This window comes from Oncorhynchus keta, chromosome 21 (assembly GCF_023373465.1).
Source record: "Oncorhynchus keta strain PuntledgeMale-10-30-2019 chromosome 21, Oket_V2, whole genome shotgun sequence".
NCBI classification, from domain to species: domain Eukaryota; kingdom Metazoa; phylum Chordata; class Actinopteri; order Salmoniformes; family Salmonidae; genus Oncorhynchus; species Oncorhynchus keta.
The window spans coordinates 20251889-20271095 of NC_068441.1; the positions used below are offsets into that span (position 1 = coordinate 20251889).

The 19207-nt window shown below is 34.2% G+C and overlaps 1 long non-coding RNA gene across 1 annotated transcript; it reads left to right on the forward strand.

The window, feature by feature from the left end:
• Window positions 1-2728: 2728 nt before the first annotated feature.
• Window positions 2729-16561, forward strand: LOC127910302 (uncharacterized). Its single transcript, XR_008074218.1, has 4 exons — window positions 2729-6175; window positions 8905-8988; window positions 13724-13807; window positions 16427-16561. It is a non-coding gene; the product is annotated as an uncharacterized LOC127910302 (long non-coding RNA).
• Window positions 16562-19207: the final 2646 nt, after the last annotated feature.

A 19207-nucleotide genomic window follows, 5' to 3' on the forward strand; every position in this document is an offset into this window, starting at 1 on the left:
TAAAGCTGTTTCAAGTACCTTTAAACGAGGCCAATGCCTCAGCTTTTAACCAAATTTTGCCTGACTGAAAAAAAGAGCTAAACAAATGTAAAATAATAAGTTTAACAAAATAACTACATTTGCCCAATTCAAAATAATAGGTTTAAGGTGTTGAGTGGATCCTGTACACAACTTTACCTTTATTTAACCAGGCAAGTCAGTTAAGAACATTATTTTCAATGACGGCCTGGGAACAGTGGGTTAACTGCCTGTTCAGGGGCAGAACGACAGATTTGTACCTTGTCAGCTCGGAGGTTTGAACTCGCAACCTTCCGGTTACTAGTCCAACGCTCTAACCACTAGGCTACGCTGCCGCCCCTTTTTTATAAATGTGTTTTTTTGCTTGTACACAAGTCAAAGGCAAACCACCAAAACACATATTTAACATTTTTATTAGGTGTCATCATTATTAATACATTTCAACATTATTATTTACAATTCTGTGAGTGGTAAATGAGAATATTACAGAGAATATATCTGCAACTGTAAGGAAAATATCTGAGAGATTTTAATAGGCCGACACACTAGAAGGCTGAACCTTCAAAGTGACTGGTAGTAGAACTATATAAACATTACTAATGGTAATGTATATACACTGAGTGTACAAAACATTAGGAACACCTTCCTACTATTGAATTGGACCCCTTTTGCCCTCAGAACAGTCTCAATTTATCAGGGAATGGACTCTACAAGGTTGTTGAAAGCGTTCCACAGGGATGCTGGCCCATGTTGACTCCAATGCTTCTCACATTTGTGTCAAGTTGGCTGGATGTCCTTTGGGTGGTGGACCATCCTTTACACACACGGGAAACTGTTGAGCTTGAAAAACCCAGCAACGTTACAGTTCTTGACATACTCAAACTGGTGCGCCCTGAACCTATTACCATACCCCATTCAAGGGCACTTAAATATTTTGTCATGTCCATTCACCCTCTGAATGGCACACATACACAATCCATGTCTCAAGCCTTAAAAATCCTTATTTAACCTGTCTCCTCACCTTCATCTACACTGATTGAAGTGGATTTAACAGGTGAAATCGATAAGGGACTATAGCTTTCACCTGGATTCACCTGTTATGAAAATAGCAGGTGTTCCTAATGTGTTTCCAGTAGTTGTTAGCCATTTAGTAAGTAAGCATTTCACGGTGTGACAAATACATTTGATTTGATTAATTTGAAGATGTTTAGGAGCATGTTGGTCTGTGCCTTGACGCACCGGTTACATCTGCCGGATGAGAGCATGGAGAACAGTCCATGTCTCTGGAGGCTGGAGTCTTTGGTAATTTTTCTGGCCTTTCTCAGACATCGCCTGGCATGTACTTCCTGGATGGCTGGGAGTTCACCCCTAGTGATGCGCTTGGCCGTCCGTACCTATATACTGTAGAGCCTTCTGGTCGAGGGCGGGACAGTTGTCATATCAGACGGTGCTGCAACCAGTCAGAATGCTCTCGTTGGTACAGCTGTAAAAGTTCCTGAGGATCTGAGGAGCCATGTCAAATCGTTTCAGCCTCCCGAGGGAGAAGAGACACTGCATGAGCCATCACCATATTAGACAATTCTACCACACAACCGAACCTCAACTCTTACTCTACATTGTTTGTGTGTGCGTGTGTCTGTGAGTGAGAGAAGGGGGGTCCTCACCTGTCTGTTGGTTGTGAGGCAGTATCAGTGCAGGGTAATTAAATGCCCTATCCATCCCATCTGCTTTTACTTCATCAAACATGAGATGGAGAGAAAATAATTAAAAGATGAAAAATTGGATGGAGGAGATAACCCAGTCCTTATTTATGGTAATGAAACTGCCATGCATACATTCAGCACACACACCGTACCCCCAAACTCCAACCAACTCACTGCTTACATGTCAGTCCTAGCTCACTCTACAACCCCTGTGCCACATAGCTCAGCTAGCGTCCATCCCACAACCACACTGTAAACCCCAAAGCCTTCAAACCTTCAGCTAGCGTCCATCCCACACCCACACTGTAAACCCCAAAGTATGTTTTTTTAATGTATTTCTTAACATTTACTTACTTTTTAATTAATATTTTTAGATTTTTTTTCATGATATCCAATTGGTAGTTACAGTCTTGTCCCATCGCTGCAACTTCCGTATGGACTCGATAGAGGCGAAGGTCAAGAGCCGTGCATCCTCCGAAACACGACCCCGCACTGCTTCTTGACACAATGCTTGCTTAACCCGGAAGCCAGCTGCACCAATGTGTTGTAGGAAACACCTGCCGACCGTGCCCACCATAGCAGTCGCGGTGGGACAAGGACATGCCTCATGGGACTCCCAGTCGGCTTCGACATAGCCTGGGATCGAACCAGGATCTGGAGTGATACAGCTAGCAGTGCCTTAGACTGCTGCACCACTCGGGAGGCCCTCCCCAAAGCATTTTTAAAGTTGTGATATCAACTCCCAGCATGCTCTACTGTAGGTAGATGTTTTAGAATGATTTTTTATAAATGTGTTTCTTTGCTTGTACATTGAGTGATTGATTGATTAATCTTATGCTACACAAAGATAAATGGCATACATTTTTCTAAACTAATCCATATCATTTTGATTTTCTGCATCCGTTACTGAAATGGATGTTCCACTTTAAGTAGTCTCCTCACACTATTCCTTATCCTGGCAGTCATTATGAATGCAGGTTGCGGGGGAATGAAAGCCTGATGTGGCTCTAAACCATGCGTTTTAGGCCTTATGGGATATGTAATGTATTGTCATAAAGAGTTTAATTATAATGATAACATTCGCCTAGGAACTCAGTTGGTGAAGGCCACAGGACTGAATTCAACAACCATGTCTAATAAGAAGACTAGTAAATAAAGTAATGGGTGGTACTCGGAAAATCACTCCAAAAAAGTCACAGTGACTATCGGTTTGAGTAATGACAACTTAATCACGTTCAGTAACTGTGACCGACTGCCTTGATTCAGTCTTATGTGGAACAATTTGAAAATGTGGTTTTTACATTGGATAAAAGCAGAGACACAGAGCTACAAAATGGTATATCATACACTGCATTTGAGGAACAATGGGAAAGTCATTCTGCTTTGAAAGTTGATAAACTTGTAACCTCACTTTTGAGAAAATGGCCTTGGAATGTGTTGGTACCAACTGGAGAGCTCTTCTTTGTCTACACCCATTCAGCATCGTTCACACCCGCTGAAGCTTTTGACGACCCAGCACACACTGGCCGATAAGTAGGGTTGATCCGTTCTGACCTCGCAACGAGCGTTCTGACCTCACAACGGCAGTCAAGCACCCAAGCTAATTGGCTAAAATTAGCTAGCTTGCTAGCTACTTCCAGATACAAATGAGAGAACATCCCACTTTGACTATTTTACTCGCCCTAGCAGAGCTGGTTAGGCTGTTTTCATGTTATCCAGAGCATTGGTGACTATAACTGTGATGCTGTGATGCTGACGTTTACTGACACCGGCCATATTCAAACGGGTGTTGAGCGTTCGTAAATTAATCAGCTATACTGCACTCTGGCACACTCAGACGAGAGTGCTCTGAAATCGGAGTAGATGGCCAGACTGAATTTACGAACACACCCAAAATGGTTACTTGCGTAGTGGAGTCTTTTGTTAAGACATGTAGCTAGCTAGCTAGGTAAACAATGAACCATAATCCCAACTCATTACATTACTACCCTGCATGAATCTACAGGTAGCTAACCAACCAGGTTCAATGTTATCTAGCTAACATTAGGCTATAACTAGCCAAGCAGATGGCTCTGAGATACGAATAATAAGATCATACACATAACGTTAGCTAGCGAGCAAGCCAGCTAACGTTAGCTAGCTAGCTAACAGTACACATTAACTTGAAATGAAAATGACTTTGTCAAAATTAGAAATGTGTAATATCTGAAACTGTAGCTAGCTAGACTATCTTACCCGTGTGCAGCATGTTTGGACATTTCTCCCTGGCACGGATGCTATTGTTGACCTTTATTTGATCCGGAGACAGGTGTTTTCTCTATCTCCTTAGCTATCACACTCTAATTCCACTGATTTCAAAACTCGGCCCTCCAGAAAGTGGAGAACAATATATTTATTTTTTAAAGCCGCATTTAAAAGTTTTACCTACACATACTCACCAGCTCAAATAGACAGAAGCGTGCTATATGGCAGACCAATCTGAACGCATCTCTCGGTATGTCTAGCCCACTCATTATCTCAGCCAATCATGGGTAGCGAGAAGGTTGCCTCTTTTTCTGTGGCTAAACCAACTAGGCTCGTAATTTAACAATTTTATCCATATTTACCGATGGTATACAAGTTTCTTATTGGCATTTCTGCCAAAAAATCCATTTTGATTTTCTCATGTTAAGTAGTGACCTGCGACATATGCCTAGTTTCCTGAATGGGTCTCTGCAGCACTCCACCAATCAGGCCTTTATGGTAGAGTGTCCAAACGGAAGCCACTCCTCAGTAAAAGGCACATGACAGCCCGCTTGGAGTTTGCCAAAAAGCAGGATTCTCAGACGATGAGAAACAAGATTCTCTGGTCTGATGAAACCAAGATTGAACACTTTGGCCCAAATGCCAAGCGTCATGTCTGGAGGAAACCCAGCACCCTCCCTGCGGTGAAGCATAGTGGGGGCAGCATCATGCTGTGGAGATGTTTTTGTTTGCGGCAGGGACTGGGAGACTAGTCATGATCGAGGGAAAGATGAACAGAGCAAAGTACAGAGAGATCCTGGATGAAAACCTGCTCCAGAGCCCTCAGGGCAGGATTGGGGGTGAAGGTTCATCTACCAAAAGGACAACGACCCTAAGCACACAGCCAAGACAACGCAGGAGTAGCTTCGGGACAAGTCTCTGAATGTCCTTGAGTGGCCCAGCCAGAGCTCGGACTTGAACCCATCGAACATCTCTGGAGAGACCTGGAAATAGCTGTGCAGCTGTGCAGAGTTTGAGAAGATCTGCAGAGAAGAATGGGAGAAACTCCCCAAATACAGGTATGCAAAGCTTGTAGTTTCATACCCAAAGAAGACTTGAGGCTGTAATCGCTGCCAAAGGTGTATTCAGTAAGGGTCTGAATGTAAATAACATAGATGTGATATTTCAGTTGTTTTTGCTGTTTTTGCTTTGTCGTTATGGGGTATTGTGTGTAGATTGATGAGGGAAAAAAACAATTAAATCAATTTTAGAATAAGGCTGAAATGTTACAAAATGTGGAAAAAAATCAATGGGTCTGAATACTTTCCTGAATGCACTATAGTATAACGGGTTTCCTCAAAAGTTTTGAATAATGGCAGCGCATTGGGGTTTGCAGTGCATCATCATCACATAGAACTGAGCTCTCTAGAGAGCACTCAACTGCTTCACAGCACTCACTATGTCTGTAGCTTGGTCTATTCTCTTACCCCTCCCCTGATGGAACAGAAAGTAAAAAGACTACTAGTGCAGAGTGATGTTGACTTGCGCATGTGTGTGTGAGCTTAATGTCAGACAGGCAGTTGGCAGGCCGTGCAATAACAGGCTCCTGTTCGAGTCTTGCAGACTCATGCCATTTTAAGTAAACAGCCAGCATAGACCAGGGGCTTGTCCACACACACACACACACACACACACACACACACACACACACACACACACACACACACACACACACACACACACACACACACACACACACACACACACACACACACACACACACACACACACACACATCTCTGGTCTAAACAGCCTCTCTGGTTTCTGCCAGTCCTCCAGTTGGGTCTCACACACAGAATCCTGTCCATTTCACAGTTCATTTTATCCTGATTTAGAGATATATGCTGCCGGTGCGGCAGGGTAGCCTAGTGGTTAGAGCGTTGGACTAGTAACCGAAAGGTTGCAAGTTCGAATCCCCGAGCTGACAAGGTACAAATCTGTCGTTCTGCCCCTGAACAGGCAGTTAACCCACTGTTCCCAAGCCGTCATTGAAAATAATGTTCTTAACTGACTTGCCTGGTTAAATAAAGGTAAAGTTGTGTACAGACTTAAATGTTCCATAATACATGTACTTTATATTAAAGGAGGTCTTAAATGTTCCAGACGACATGTACTTTATATTAAAGGAGGACTTAAATGTTCCAGACTACATGTACTTTATATTAAAGGAGGTCTTAAATGTTCCAGACTACATGTACTTTATAGTCTTAAATGTTCCTACATGTACTTTATATTAAAGGTCTTAAAGGTACTTTATATTCTTAAATGTTCCTTAAATGTTCCAGACTACATGTACTTTATATTAAAGGAGGTCTTAAATGTTCCAGACTACATGTACTTTATATTAAAGTCTTAAATGAGGTACTTTATATTTAAATGTTGACTACATTACCATGTTACTACATGTACTTTATATTAAAGGAGGTCTTAAATGTTCCAGACTACATGTACTTTATATTAAAGGAGGACTTAAATGTTCCAGACTACATGTACTTTATATTAAAGGAGGTCTTAAATGTTCCAGACTACATGTACTTTATATTAAAAGTCTTAAATGTTCCATACTACATGTCTTAAATGTTCCATAATACATGTACTTTATATTAAAGGAGGTCTTAAATGTTCCATAATACATGTACTTTATATTAAAGGAGGTCTTAAATGTTCCAGACTACATGTACTTTATATTAAAGGAGGTCTTAAATGTTCCAGACTACATGTACTTTATATTAAAGAGGACTTAAATGTTCCAGACTACATGTACTTTATATTAAAGGAGGTCTTAAATGTTCCAGACTACATGTACTTTATATTAAAGGAGGTCTTAAATGTTCCAGACTACATGTACTTTATATTAAAGGAGGTCTTAAATGTTCCAGACTACATGTACTTTATATTAAAGGAGGTCTTAAATGTTCCAGAATACATGTACTTTATATTACTTAAATTATATTACTTTATAGGAGGTCTTAAATGTTCCAGACTACATGTACTTTATATTAAAGGAGGTCTTAAATGTTCCAGACTACATGTACTTTATATTAAAGGAGGACTTAAATGTTCCAGACTACATGTAAAGGAGGACTTAAATGTTCCAGACTACATGTACTTTATATTAAAGGAGGTCTTAAATGTTTATAACTTAAATGTTCCAGACTACATGTACTTTATATTAAAGGAGGTCTTAAATGTTCCAGACTACATGTACTTTATATTAAAGGAGGTCTTAAATGTTCCAGACTACATGTACTTTATATTAAAGGAGGTCTTAAATGTTCCAGACTACATGTACTTTATATTAGGTCTTAAAATAATACATGTACTTTATATTAAAGGAGGTCTTAAATGTTACATGTACTTTATATTAAAGGAGGTCTTAAATGTTCCAGATACATGTAAATGTTATATTAATTAAAGGTCTTAAATGTTCCAGACTACATGTACTTTATATTAAAGGAGGTCTTAAATGTTCCAGACTACATGTACTTTATATTAAAGGTCTTAAATGTTCCAGACTACATGTACTTTATATTAGGTCTTAAATGTTCCAGACTACATGTACTTTATATTAAAGGAGGTCTTAAATGTTCCAGACTACATGAGGTCTTAAATGTTCCAGACTACATGTACTTTATATTAAAGGAGGTCTTAAATGTTCCAGACTACATGTACTTTATATTAAAGGAGGACTTAAATGTTCCAGACTACATGTACTTTATATTATATTAAACTTTATATTAAAGGACTTAAATGTTCCAGACTACATGTACTTTATATTAAAGGAGGTCTTAAATGTTCCAGACTACATGTACTTTATATTAGGTCTTAAATGTTCCAGATAATACATGTACATGTAAATGTTTATATTAAAGGAGGTCTTAAATGTTCCAGACTACATGTACTTTATATTAAAGGTCTTAAATGTTCCAGACTACATTAAATGTTCCAGACTACATGTACTTTATATTAAAGGAGGTCTTAAATGTTCCAGACTACATGTACTTTTTATATTACTAATGTACTTTATATTAAAGGAGGTCTTAAATGTTCCAGACTACATGTACTTTATATTAAAGGAGGTCTTAAATGTTCCAGACTACATGTACTTTATATTAAAGGAGGTCTTAAATGTTCCAGAATACATGTACTTTATATTAAAGGAGGTCTTAAATGTTCCAGACTACATGTACTTTATATTAAAGGAGGTCTTAAATGTTCCAGACTACATGTACTTTATATTAAAGGAGGTCTTAAATGTTCCATAATACATGTACTTTATATTAAAGGAGGTCTTAAATGTTCCAGACTACATGTACTTTATATTAAAGGAGGACTTAAATGTTCCAGACTACATGTACTTTATATTAAAGAAGGACTTAAATGTTCCAGACTACATGTACTTTATATTAAAGGTCTTAAAAGACTACATGTACTTTATATTAAAGGAGGTCTTAAATGTTCCTTAAAGAATACATGTACTTTATATTAAAGGAGGACTTAAATGTTCCAGACTACATGTACTTTATATTAAAGGAGGTCTTAAATGTTCCACTTAAATGTTCCAGACTACATGTACTTTATATTAAAGGAGGACTTAAATGTTCCAGACTACATGTACTTTATATTAAAGGAGGTCTTAAATGTTCCAGACTACATGTACTTTATATTACTTAAATGTACTTTATATTAGGTCTTAAATGTTCCAGACTACATGTACTTTATATTAAAGGAGGTCTTAAATGTTCCAGACTACATGTACTTTATATTAAAGGAGGTCTTAAATGTTCCAGACTACATGTACTTTATATTAAAGGAGGTCTTAAATGTTCCAGACTACATGTACTTTATATTAAAGGAGGTCTTAAATGTTCCATAATACATGTACTTTATATTAAAGGAGGACTTAAATGTTCCAGACTACATGTACTTTATATTAAAGGAGGACTTAAATGTTCCAGACTACATGTACTTTATATTAAAGGAGGTCTTAAATGTTCCAGACTACATGTACTTTATATTAAAGGAGGTCTTAAATGTTCCAGACTACATGTACTTTATATTAAAGGAGGTCTTAAATGTTCCAGACTACATGTACTTTATATTAAAGGAGGACTTAAATGTTCCAGACTACATGTACTTTATATTAAAGGAGGTCTTAAATGTTCCAGACTACATGTACTTTATATTAAAGGAGGACTTAAATGTTCCAGACTACATGTACTTTATATTATTAAATGTTCCAGAATACATGTACTTTATATTAAATAGGTCTTAAATGTTCCAGACTACATGAGGTCTTAAATGTTCCAGACTACATGTACTTTATATTAAAGGAGGTCTTAAATGTTCCAGACTACATGTACTTTATATTAAAGGAGGTCTTAAATGTTCCATAATACATGTACTTTATATTAAAGGAAGGACTTAAATGTTCCAGACTACATGTACTTTATATTACTTAAATGTTACTACATGTACTTTATATTAAAGGAGGTCTTAAATGTAAAGGAGGTCTTAAATGTTCCTTTATATTAAAGACTACATGTACTTTATATTAAAAGGAGGTCTTAAATGTTCCAGACTACATGTACTTTATATTAAAGGAGGTCTTAAATGTTCCAGACTACATGTACTTTATATTAAAGGAGGACTTAAATGTTCCAGACTACATGTACTTTATACTTTTAAAGGAGGTCTTAAATGTTCCAGACTACATGTACTTTATATTAAAGGAGGACTTAAATGTTCCAGATGTACTTTATATTAAAGGAGGTCTTAAATGTTCCAGACTACATGTACTTTATATTAAAGGAGGTCTTAAATGTTCCAGACTACATGTACTTTATATTAAAGGAGGACTTAAATGTTCCAGACTACATGTACTTTATATTAAAGGAGGACTTAAATGTTCCATAATACATGTACTTTATATTAAAGGAGGACTTAAATGTTCCAGACTACATGTACTTTATATTAAAGGAGGTCTTAAATGTTCCAGACTACATGTACTTTATATTAAAGGAGGTCTTAAATGTTCCAGACTACATGTACTTTATATTAAAGGAGGTCTTAAATGTTCCAGACTACATGTACTTTATATTAAAGGAGGTCTTAAATGTTCCAGACTACATGTACTTTATATTAAAGGAGGTCTTAAATGTTCCATGTACTTTACTACATGTACTTTATATTAAAGGAGGTCTTAAATGTTCCAGACTACATGTACTTTATATTAAAGGAGGACTTAAATGTTCCAGACTACATGTACTTTATATTAAAGGAGGTCTTAAATGTTCCAGACTACATGTACTTTATATTAAAGGAGGTCTTAAATGTTTCCTTTATATTAAAGGAGGACTTAAATGTTCCAGACTACATGTACTTTATATTAAAGGAGGTCTTAAATGTTCCAGACTACATGTACTTTATATTAAAGGAGGACTTAAATGTTCCAGACTACATGTACTTTATATTAAAGAAGGACTTAAATGTTCCATAATACATGTACTTTATACTTTAAATATACATGTACTTTATATTAAAGGTTCCAGACTACAGGACTTAAATGTTCCAGACTACATGTACTTTATATTAAAAGTCTTAAAGACTACATGTACTTTATATTTAAATGTTCCAGACTACATGTACTTTATATTAAAGGAGGTCTTAAATGTTCCAGACTACATGTACTTTATATTAAAGGAGGTCTTAAATGTTCCAGACTACATGTACTTTATATTAAAGGAGGACTTAAATGTACTTTATATTAAAGGAGGTCTTAAATGTTCCAGACTACATGTACTTTATATTGTCTTAAATGTTCCAGACTACATGTACTTTATATTAAAGGAGGTCTTAAATGTTCCAGACTACATGTACTTTATATTAAATGTTCCAGACTACAGGTCTTAAATGTTCCAGACTACATGTACTTTATATTAAAGGAGGTCTTAAATGTTCCAGACTACATGTACTTTATATTAAAGGAGGTCTTAAATGTTCCAGACTACATGTACTTTATATTAAAGGAGGTCTTAAATGTTCCATACTACATGTACTTTATATTAAAAGTCTTAAATGTTCCAGGTCTTAAATGTTCCAGACTACATGTACTTTATATTACTTAAATGTTCCAGACTACATGTACTTTTCTTAAATGTTCCAGACTACATGTACTTTATATTAAAGGAGGTCTTAAATGTTCCAGACTACATGTACTTTATATTAAAGGAGGTCTTAAATGTTCCAGACTACATGTACTTTATATTAAAGGAGGTCTTAAATGTTCCAGACTACATGTACTTTATATTAAAGGAGGTCTTAAATGTTCCAGACTACATGTACTTTATATTAGGTCTTAAATGTTCCAGACTACATGTACTTTATATTAAAGGAGGACTTAAATGTTCCAGACTACATGTACTTTATATTAAAGGAGGTCTTAAATGTTCCAGACTACATGTACTTTATATTAAAGGAGGTCTTAAATGTTCCAGATACATGTACTTTATATTGTCTTAAATGTTACTACATGTACTTTATATTAAAGGAGACTACATGTACTTTATATTAAAGTTCCAGAGGTCTTAAATGTTCCAGACTACATGTACTTTATTTATATTAATGTACTTTATATTAAAGGAGGTCTTAAATGTTCCAGACTACATGTACTTTATATTAAAGGAGGTCTTAAATGTTCCAGACTACATGTACTTTATATTAAAGGAGGTCTTAAATGTTCCAGACTACATGTACTTTATATTAAAGGAGGTCTTAAATGTTCCAGACTACATGTACTTTATTTATATTAAATGGACTACAGTACTTTATATTCTTAAATGTTCCATACTACATGTACATGTACTTTATATTAAAGGAGGTCTTATGTTTATACATGTACTTTATATTAAAGGAGGTCTTAAATGTTCCAGACTACATGTACTTTATATTTCTTAAATGTTCCAGACTACATGTACTTTATATTAAATTAAAGGACTTAAATGTTCCAGACTACATGTACTTTATATTAAAGGAGGTCTTAAATGTTCCAGACTACATGTACTTTATATTAAAGGAGGTCTTAAATGTTCCATAATACATGTACTTTATATTAAAGGAGGACTTAAACTTAAATGTTCTTTATATTAAAGACTACATGTACTTTATATTAAAGGAGGACTTAAATGTTCCAGACTACATGTACTTTATATTAAATTAAAAGGTCTTAAATAACTTTATATTAAAGGAGGTCTTAAATGTTCCAGACTACATGTACTTTATATTAAAGGAGGACTTAAATGTTCCAGACTACATGTACTTTATATTAAAGGAGGACTTAAATGTTCCAGACTACATGTACTTTATATTACTTAAATGTTTATATTACTTTATATTAAAGGTCTTAAATGTTCCAGACTACATGTACTTTATATTAAAGGAGGTCTTAAATGTTTCATGTACTTTATATTAAAGGAGGTCTTAAATGTTCCAGACTACATGTACTTTATATTAAAGGAGGTCTTAAATGTTCCATGTACTTTATATTAAAAGGAGGTCTTAAATGTTGTACTTTATATTAAAGGTCTTAAAGTTCTTAAATGTTCCATAATACATGTACTTTATATTAAAGGAGGTCTTAAATGTTCCAGAATACATGTACTTTATATTAAAGGAGGTCTTAAATGTTCCATAATACATGTACTTTATATTAAAGGAGGTCTTAAATGTTCCAGACTACATGTACTTTATATTAAAGGAGGACTTAAATGTTCCAGACTACATGTACTTTATATTAAAGGAGGTCTTAAATGTTCCAGACTACATGTACTTTATATTAAAGAAGGTCTTAAATGTTCCATAATACATGTACTTTATATTAAAGGAGGTCTTAAATGGACTTAAATGTTCCAGACTACATGTACTTTTCTTAAATGTTCCAGACTACATGTACTTTATATTAAAGGAGGACTTAAATGTTCCAGACTACATGTACTTTATATTAAAGGAGTCTTAAATGTTCCTTAATATTAAAGGAGGTCTTAAATGTTCCAGACTACATGTACTTTATATTAAAGGAGGTCTTAAATGTTCCAGACTACATGTACTTTTTATATTAAAGGAGGTCTTAAATGTTCCAGACTACATGTACTTTATATTAAAGGAGGTCTTAAATGTTCCAGACTACATGTACTTTATATTAAAGGAGGTCTTAAAATGTTCCAGACTACATGTACTTTTATATTAAATGTTCCAGACTACATGTACTTTATATTAAAGGTCTTAAATGTTCCAGACTACATGTACTTTATATTAAAAGGTCTTAAATGTTCCATACTACATGTACTTTATATTAAAAAGGAGGTCTTAAATGTTCCAGACTACATGTACTTTATATTAAAGGAGGTCTTAAATGTTCCAGACTACATGTACTTTATATTAAAGGAGGTCTTAAATGTTCCAGACTACATGTACTTTATATTCCAGACTACATGTACTTTATATTAAAGGAGGTCTTAAATGTTCCAGACTACATGTACTTTATATTAAAGGAGGACTTAAATGTTCCAGACTACATGTACTTTATATTAAAGGAGGTCTTAAATGTTCCAGACTACATGTACTTTATATTAAAGGAGGTCTTAAATGTTCCATAATACATGTACTTTATATTAAAGGAGGTCTTAAATGTTCCAGACTACATGTACTTTATATTAAAGGAGGTCTTAAATGTTCCATAATACATGTACTTTATATTAAAGAAGGACTTAAATGTTCCAGACTACATGTACTTTATATTAAAGGAGGTCTTAAATGTACTTTATTCTTAAATGTTCCAGACTACATGTACTTTATATTAAAGGAGGTCTTAAATGTTCCAGACTACATGTACTTTATATTAACTTAAATGTTCATGTACTTTATATTAGGTCTTAAATGTTCCAGACTACATGTACAGACTACACTACTTAAATGTTCCATAATACGTGTACTTTATATTAAAGGAGGTCTTAAATGTTCCAGACTACATGTACTTTATATTAAAGGAGGACTTAAATGTTCCAGACTACATGTACTTTATATTAAAGGAGGTCTTAAATGTTCCAGACTACATGTACTTTATATTAAAGGAGGTCTTAAATGTTCCATAATACATGTACATTATATTAAAGGAGGTCTTAAATGTTCCAGACTACATGTACTTTATATTAAAGGAGGTCTTAAATGTTCCAGACTACATGTACTTTATATTAAAGGAGGTCTTAAATGTTCCAGACTACATGTACTTTATATTAAAGGAGGTCTTAAATGTTCCATAATACATGTACTTTATATTAAAGGAGGACTTAAATGTTCCAGACTACATGTACTTTATATTAAAAGGACTTAAATGTTCCAGACTACATGTACTTTATATTAAAGGAGGTCTTAAATGTTCCAGACTACATGTACTTTATATTAAAGGAGGTCTTAAATGTTCCAGACTACATGTACTTTATATTAAAGGAGGTCTTAAATGTTCCAGACTACATGTACTTTATATTAAAGGAGGACTTAAATGTTCCAGACTACATGTACTTTATATTAAAGGAGGACTTAAATGTTCCATAATACATGTACTTTATATTACTTAAATGTTATATGTAAATGGAGGTCTTAAATGTTCCAGACTACATGTACTTTATATTAAAGGAGGTCTTAAATGTTCCAGACTACATGTACTTTATATTAAAGGAGGTCTTAAATGTTCCAGACTACATGTACTTTATATTAAAGGAGGACTTAAATGTTCCAGACTACATGTACTTTATATTAAAGGAGGACTTTATACATGTACTTTATATTAAAGGAGGACTTAAATGTTCCAGACTACATGTACTTTATATTAAAGGAGGTCTTAAATGTTCCAGACTACATGTACTTTATATTAAAGGAGGTCTTAAATGTTCCAGACTACATGTACTTTATATTAAAGGAGGTCTTAAATGTTCCAGACTACATGTACTTTATATTAAAGGAGGTCTTAAATGTTCCATAATACATGTACTTTATATTAAAGGAGGTCTTAAATGTTCCAGACTACATGTACTTTATATTAAAGGAGGTCTTAAATGTTCCATAATACATGTACTTTATATTAGGTCTTAAATGTTCCAGACTACATGTACTTTATATTAAAGAAGGTCTTAAATGTTCCATAATACATGAGGTCTTAAATGTTCCATGTTAATACATGTACTTTATATTAAAGGAGGTCTTAAATGTTCCAGACTACATGTACTTTATATTAAAGGAGGTCTTAAATGTTCCAGACTACATGTACTTTATATTAAAGGAGGTCTTAAAGGAGGACTTAAATGTTCCAGACTACATGTACTTTATATTAAAGGAGGTCTTAAATGTTCCAGACTACATGTACTTTATATTAAAGGTCTTAAATGTTCCAGACTACATGTACTTTATATTCTTAAATGTTCCACTTTACTACATGTACTTTATATTAAAGGAGGTCTTAAATGTTCCAGACTACATGTACTTTATATTAAAGGAGGTCTTAAATGTTCCATACTACATGTACTTTATACTTTATATTAAAAAGGATGTACTTAAATGTTCCATAATACATGTACTTTATATTAAAGGAGGACTTAAATGTTCCAGACTACATGTACTTTATATTAAAGGAGGTCTTAAATGTTCCATAATACATGTACTTTATATTAAAGGAGGTCTTAAATGTTCCATAATACATGTACTTTATATTAAAGGTCTTAAATGTTCCAGACTACATGTACTTTATATTAAAGGAGGTATTAAATGTTCCAGACTACATGTACTTTATATTAAAGGAGGTCTTAAATGTTCCAGACTACATGTACTTTATATTAAAGAATGACTTAAATGTTCCAGACTACATGTACTTTATATTAAAGGAGGTCTTAAATGTTCCATAATACATGTACTTTATATTAAAGGAGGTCTTAAATGTTCCATAATACATGTACTTTATATTAAAGGAGGTCTTAAATGTTCCAGACTACATGTACTTTATATTAAAGGAGGTCTTAAATGTTCCAGACTACATGTACTTTATATTAAAGGAGGACTACTTAAATGGAGGACTTAAATGTTCCAGACTTTATATTACTTAAATGTACTTTATATTAGGTCTTAAATGTTTATACATGTACTTTATATTAAAGGAGGTCTTAAATGTTCCAGACTACATGTACTTTATATTTATATTAAAGGAGGACTTAAATGTTCCAGACTACATGTACTTTATATTAAAGTCTTAAAGGACTTAAAATTCCTTAAATGTTCCAGACTACATGTACTTTATATTAGGACTTAAATGTTACTTTATATTAAAGGAGGTCTTAAATGTTCCATAATACATGTACATGTACTTTATATTAAAGGAGGACTTAAATGTTCCAGACTACATGTACTTTATATTAAAGGAGGACTTAAATGTTCCAGACTACATGTACTTTATATTAAAGGAGGTCTTAAATGTTCCAGACTACATGTACTTTATATTAAAGGAGGTCTTAAATGTTCCAGACTACATGTACTTTATATTAAAGGAGGTCTTAAATGTTCCACTTAAATGTTACATGTACTTTATATTAAAGGAGGACTTAAATGTTCCAGACTACATGTACTTTATATTAAAGGAGGACTTAAATCCAGTTCCTTAAATGTTCCAGATACATGTACTTTATATTAAAGGAGGACTTAAATGTTCCAGACTACATGTACTTTATATTAAAGGAGGTCTTAAATGTTCCAGACTACATGTACTTTATATTACTTAAATGAATTACTTAAATGTTCCAGACTACATGTACTTTATATTAAAGGAGGTCTTAAATGTTCCAGACTACATGTACTTTATATTAAAGGAGGTCTTAAATGTTCCAGACTACATGTACTTTATATTAAAGGAGGTCTTAAATGTTCCACTTTATATTACATGTACTTGTACTTTATTAAATAAGGACTTAAATGTTCCAGACTACATGTACTTTATATTAAGGACTTAAATGTTCCAGACTACATGTACTTTATATTAAAGGAGGACTTAAATGTTCCAGACATGTACTTTATATGTACTTTATATTAAAGGAGGTCTTAAATGTTACTACATTACTTTATATTAAAGGAGGTCTTAAATGTTCCAGACTACATGTACTTTATATTAAATGTTCCAGACTACATGTACTTTATATTAAAGGACTTAAATGTTCCAGACTACATGTACTTTATATTAAAGGAGAGGACTTAAATGTTCCAGACTACATGTACTTTATATTAAAGGAGGTCTTAAATGTTCCAGACTACATGTACTTTATATTAAAGGAGGTACTTAAATGTTCCAGACTACATGTACTTTATATTAAAGGAGGTCTTAAATGTTGTACCAGGACTTAAATGTTCCAGACTACATGTACTTTATATAAAGGAGGTCTTAAATGTTCCAGACTACATGGTCTTAAATGTTCCAGACTACATGTACTTTATATTACTTAAATGTTTTACATGTACTTTATATTAAAGGAGGTCTTAAATGTTCCATAATACATGTACTTTATATTAAAGGAGGTCTTAAATGTTTACATGTACTTTTATTAAAGGAGGTCTTAAATGTTCCAGACTACATGGTCTTAAATGTTCCAGACTACATGTACTTTATATTAAAGGAGGTCTTAAATGTTCCAGACTACATGTACTTTATATTAAAGGAGGTCTTAAATGTTCCAGACTACATGTACTTTATATTAAAGAAGGTCTTAAATGTTCCAGACTACATGTACTTTATATTAAAGGAGGTCTTAAATGTTCCATAATACATGTACTTTATATTAAAGGAGGTCTTAAATGTTCCAGACTACATGTACTTTATATTAAAGGAGGACTTAAATGTTCCAGACTACATGTACTTTATATTAAAGGAGGACTTAAATGTTCCAGACTACATGTACTTTATATTAAAGGAGGTCTTAAATGTTCCAGACTACATGTACTTTATATTAAAGGAGGTCTTAAATGTTCCAGACTACATGTACTTTATATTAAAGGAGGTCTTAAATGTTCCAGACTACATGTACTTTATATTAAAGGAGGTCTTAAATGTTCCAGGTCTTAAATGTTCCAGACTACATGTACTTTATATTAAAGAGGTCTTAAATGTTCCATAATACATGTACTTTATATTAAAGGAGGACTTAAATGTTCCAGACTACATGTACTTTATATTAAAGAAGGACTTAAATGTTCCAGACTACATGTACTTTATATTAAAGGAGGTCTTAAATGTTCCAGACTACATGTACTTTATATTAAAGGAGGACTTAAATGTTCCAGACTACATGTACTTTATATTAAAGAAGGACTTAAATGTTCCAGACTACATGTACTTTATATTAAAGAAGGACTTAAATGTTCCAGACTACATGTACTTTATAAATATCCTCTATTGGATTGCCTACCTATGGTTCCTTGTAGCTTTTCAGCTGAATGGCAAAGATGGCACACTAAATGTGTATATTTTGGGCCAATGGAGGTGCTTACTGTCTGTGATTATGTTAAGACTCGCATACATAACAACACCTGGTTGTGCCACCTGTCTTCATATCTGTTCCACAGCTCCCTTTCCTCTGTGCTGCCTAGCCAGTGGGCGGAGGAGGAGGAAATGGCTGACTGGCAGGAGCTGTGCTCCAGAGCAGAATATCATTACACTATTACACTGTATTATACATTATATTCAGTTATATAAGGCGCCAGTGAAACCCATCACATTGTAAAGTGGAGGAAAAGTCCCCTCAGTGACAGGGTCTGGGTAAGAAGGTTTGCGGGTGTGCAGCCAGCGTGGGTGGTGGCGTGGTTAGGGAAACCTCTGCTTAGGGACACACAGACTAATGCTGGCTACTCCTGCTTAAGAAGGTCAGCCATATTTCTGTGTGGCTGTCCTCTATATCAAATCAAATCAAATTTATTTATATAGCCCTTCGTACATCAGCTGATATGTCAAAGTGCTGTACAGAAACATAGCCTAAAACCCCAAACAGCAAGCAATGCAGGTGTTGAAGCACGGTAGCTAGGAAAAACTCCATAGAAAGGCCAAAACCTAGGAAGAAACCTAGAGAGGAACCAGGCGATGAGGGGTGGCCAGTCCTCTTCTGGCTGTGCCGGGTGGAGAT